The sequence below is a fragment of the Gossypium hirsutum genome, chromosome A13, assembly GCF_007990345.1.
Source record: "Gossypium hirsutum isolate 1008001.06 chromosome A13, Gossypium_hirsutum_v2.1, whole genome shotgun sequence".
Taxonomy (NCBI): Eukaryota; Viridiplantae; Streptophyta; class Magnoliopsida; order Malvales; family Malvaceae; genus Gossypium; species Gossypium hirsutum.
Genome location: NC_053436.1, coordinates 18131632 through 18136067, shown reverse-complemented (window position 1 = coordinate 18136067; position 4436 = coordinate 18131632). Strand labels below are relative to the sequence as shown.

General features: G+C 38.5%; 1 non-coding gene across 1 annotated transcript; it reads left to right on the top strand.

The window, feature by feature from the left end:
• Positions 1–3006: 3006 nt before the first annotated feature.
• LOC121213413 (small nucleolar RNA R71) lies at positions 3007–3113 on the top strand. The gene has a single exon (XR_005908795.1). It is a non-coding gene; the product is annotated as a small nucleolar RNA R71 (small nucleolar RNA).
• The last annotated feature ends 1323 nt before the right edge of the window (positions 3114–4436 follow it).

The window sequence follows — 4436 nt, the reverse complement described above, 5'->3', positions numbered from 1 at the left end:
CCATGAATTTGAACTAACAATTTCAGCCACAACTACTAATACTAACCAAACTCAACCAAAATAATCAATTTGATAGCATAATTTCGTGACATTAGCATAGTAATAGCATGAGAATGAGCATAGTAATGGCATGGGTATGACAATAGAATGAGGCTTTCCTAACTACTCGATTCACATGAAATGTATGATAAATAACCTAAGAATGCAAATTGAATGATAGGATAATGAGAAAAATGAAAATAGTATGAGAAAAATGAAGATTATTTTGATAATAAGCATTAGAAATAAGTAAAATAGAAGTGAAAAGAGTAAACAAACGCTAAGGGAGAGAAATTGGGCGTCAAAAATGGAGTGGGAAGCAGCGCACGGGAGTGGTGGGGAGGTCATGTGGACTTGTAGCGGCTAGGGTTAGGGATTTTGAGTGAAGAAGACAATGAATAGTGTAGGGTATTTATAGATTTTGGGACACACGTCCGGGGAACACGCCCGTGTTCCCCAATTTTTGCCCGTGTGATTCGTGAATTTTGAATTTGGGCGCGTCTGACAATTTCCCCACGCCCGTGTACCTTGGGCGTGTTAGTGCGCACAGCTGTGTCACACAGCTGTGTTTGTCTTTGTTCGCTTCTCCCACGCCCGTGTATTAAGGGCCACACCCGTGTTGTTTTGGTAGGTTTGCCCACGGTTGCTTGGCACGAGCATGTCGCACGCTCGTGCTAATTTGACAGGTTTGGCCATGGTTTCAAGGCACGGGTGTGTCTCACGCCCGTGTTGTTTTGCCAGGTCCCCCCACGACCATGGTGATTTATCGTAGCCCTTGCTAGGAAAATCTTGGCCCTATTTCCACTCGGTACTAAGCACGCCCATTTGCTTGGCCGTGTCTGTGTGGTAAACCTGTATTCAAGAGCTTCGTTAGTAAGTTAGGTGTTAAACACTAAAATTTAAAGAAGTTAATACAGTTAGTGGTTGGGTTTCCACCCAAGAAGCACTTATTTATAGTCTAAGCTTGACTTACCTCTCCATTGAATGGTCATGGTGGTTTGAGGAGTTTATACTCCTTATTCCTGCTGTGAATCTCATCAAAAAAAGGTTTTAGGTGGGTATTTTTTACCTTAAAAGTGCCGAACTTGGGATGATTTACCTCGACTATACCGAATGGGGAAAATCTAAGTACCATAAGAGGGATCTCTTCATTCGGTTTGGTAGTGACAATGTGAGGATCTGCGGCATCTAATAAAACTTTATCCCTAACCTTAAGTTGATTTGGAAAGGTATTGAGCTCATCCTGGCGTAGTTTTGGTTTATCATGTGTTCTCGGTTTATGTGTCCGCCATTCATCTAGCTCCTCGATTTGTAGCCTTCGTTCTTAATGAATAGGTCCTCTACTTTTGCTTGAAAATGGCTCACGTACTTTCTTCAAACTCATTTCCTGCACAGTGGGTTGCACCATATTGTCAGTTTTAGTAGAATGGTTTAGACAACCACCTTCAATTTTTGATGTGTTGCCGGAATTGCGAGCTTGAAGGGTGATTGTTTCGTCTCCCACACGAAGTGTGAGCTCACCTGTGCCAACATCAATAATCATTTCAGCAATTGCTAAAAAGGGCCTTCCTAAAATCAAAGGAGTGTTACTATCCTCCTTTATGTCTAGAACAACGAAGTCAACGAGAAATATAAATTTATCAATTTTAACTAGCACAACTTCAATAATACCCCTAGGAAACCTTATAGTTTTATTTGCTAATTGAATTCTCATCCTAGTCTGTTTGGGTTTCCCAAGACCTAGTTGTTTAAACATCTTGTAAGGCATGATGTTAATACTAGCCCCTAAATTAGCTAATGCATTATTAACATCTAAACTACCAATTAAGCAAGGAATCGTAAAACTCCTTGGATCTTTTAGTTTGTTTGGTAGCTTATTCTGAAGAATGGCTGAGCAAACCGCGTTCAGCTCCACATGCGACCTGTCATCTAAATTTCGTTTATTTGCTAGAAGCTCCTTTAAAAATTTGACTGCGTTTGGCATCTGCGAAAGTGCTTCAATAAATAGTAGTTTAATATGTAATTTTTTTCAAGTGTTTAAGAAATTTACCAAATTGTTCATCTAAGTGGTGTTTCCTTATCGCATTAGGGTATGGCACACGAGGTTTGTATTTTGTACTTATCGGTTTCTGCTCATTGTGGTCTACCTCACCTTTACCTTTGCTTATCTCAGTTTCTTGCTTTGGTTCTGGTTAAAGTATGACTAACCCTTCCTTATCTTGACTAGTAATCGCGTTGAGTTGTTTTCTTGGGTTAGATTCTGTGTTGCTTGGCAAGCTACCTTGTGGTCGTTCAGAAATCAACTTGGCAAGCTGTCCAATTTGAGTTTCGAGCCCTTAGATCGATGCTTGTTGATTCTTAAGTGCTGTATCGGTATTCTAAAAACGAGTTTCTGACACCAATATAAACTTTGAGAGTATCTTTTCATGGTTCGACTTCTTTTCCTGTTGGTAGAGTGGTTGTTGAAAACCCGAAGGATGTTGTGGCCTTTGATTTCCTTGACCAGCCCACGAGAAATTGGGATGGTTCCTCTAACCTACATTATAAATGTTACTATATGGGTTATTTTGGGGTCTAGAGTTATTGTTACCCATATATTGGACTTGTTCCTCCTTGATGCTAGGGTTGAAGGGTTGATATTCTATGAATGCTCCTCCTCTATTCGAATCGCACCTCATCACTGGATGTACCTGATTAGAACTACACAAATCGTCAATCTTTTTATTTAAGAGTTCTACTTGGTTAGATAGCATAGTAACCGCGTCGAGGTTGAAGACACCGGCTGCTTTCGTCGGCTTTGTTCTCATAACTTGCCACTGATAGTTATTCAGTGACATCTCCTTAATAAATTCATATGCCACCTCAGGTGTCTTATTATTGATAGTTCCTCCAGTAGCTGCATCAATCATTTGCCAAGTCAAAGGATTCAGGCCATTATGGAACGTTTGAACCTGTAGCTAAAGCGGTAACCCATGGTGAGGGCACCTTCTCAAAAGGTCCTTGTATCTCTCCTATGCATCGTAGAGTGTCTCTAAATCCATTTGTACAAAAGAAGAGATATCATTACGTAATTTAGCCATTTTACCCAGTGGAAAGTATTTTAATAGAAACTTTTCGGTCATTTGTTCACAAGTAGTAATTGACTCACGTGGTAACGAGTTCAACCACTGTTTAGCTTTATTCCTTAACGAAAAGGAAAATAACCGAAGACCTATGGCATCACCGGAAATGCCATTGATTTTAAATGTATCGCAAAATTCTAGGAAATTTGCCAAGTGAGCGTTGGGATCCTCATCCTGCAAACCATCAAACTAAACAAACTGTTGTATCATTTGAATTGTGTTAGGTTTCAATTCAAAATTATTTGTAGCAATAGCAGGTTTAACTATACTTGACTCAGTTCCTGTTAAATTAGGTTTAGCATAATCATACATTGTGCGCGGAGTAGGATTCTGATTAACAGCAATTGGAGGAGGTAGTAGATTTTCTTGGATTTCAGCCATTTCTTTGGTTGTTGTTTGAATATCGTCCTCTTGCTCGTTCTCTGTGTATCTTAAGCTTCACCTTATTTCTCTTTGGGTTCTGCGAACTGAGCGATTGATCTCACTGTCAAAAAGTAATGGTTCTGACGGGTTTCTTCTAGTCATAAACTATAAGAACCTGCTAGAAAAAGGGAAAAGAAATAATTAGTAATAACAATTAGAATAAAATTTAAATTGTAGTAAAAGCAAATGGCTAAAGTAATAAAAATCGAATGTTCCTAATATCTTAGTTCCCCGAAAACGGTGCAAAAAACTTGATGCGTGATATTCGTGATAGGTTTTAAATATTTATAATGAATCGTTCTTGAAACTAACTATTATCACGATGAGGGCAAGTGTACCTATCGTACAGTAGTATAGCTTTAGCAAGACCGGATTGTTAAACCCAAAGGAACTAAAAGTACTAGTAATGACTATCTTTTTATTATCTAGCCTAAGAATAATGGGGTTTGTTTTAACTAACTAATTAACTAAACTAAGTATTCACAGAAAATAGAATTGGGGAATTACTTTTGGAAAACTCGATTGATTGAGACAATACCTAAGGAAAAATCCACCTAGACTTCACTTGTTATTTGACTCTGAATCATACGTATTCATTTGACTTGATTCGTAGAAATCCATAAGTTATATTATTATCTCTCTCGAGACTAACAATGTCTAACCCTAGGTTGAATAATTGAAATCTTTTTCTAATTAACTCCCTAGGGTTGCATTAACTCGATCTATGAATCCCCTTATTTGGTTTCACCCTAATCCAGCAAGATCTTTCACCCTATCTTTAGGTGTGCAACCAACTCCACTTAATTATGACAAATGTACTCTTAGACAGGGTCTATTCCTCCACTGAATAAG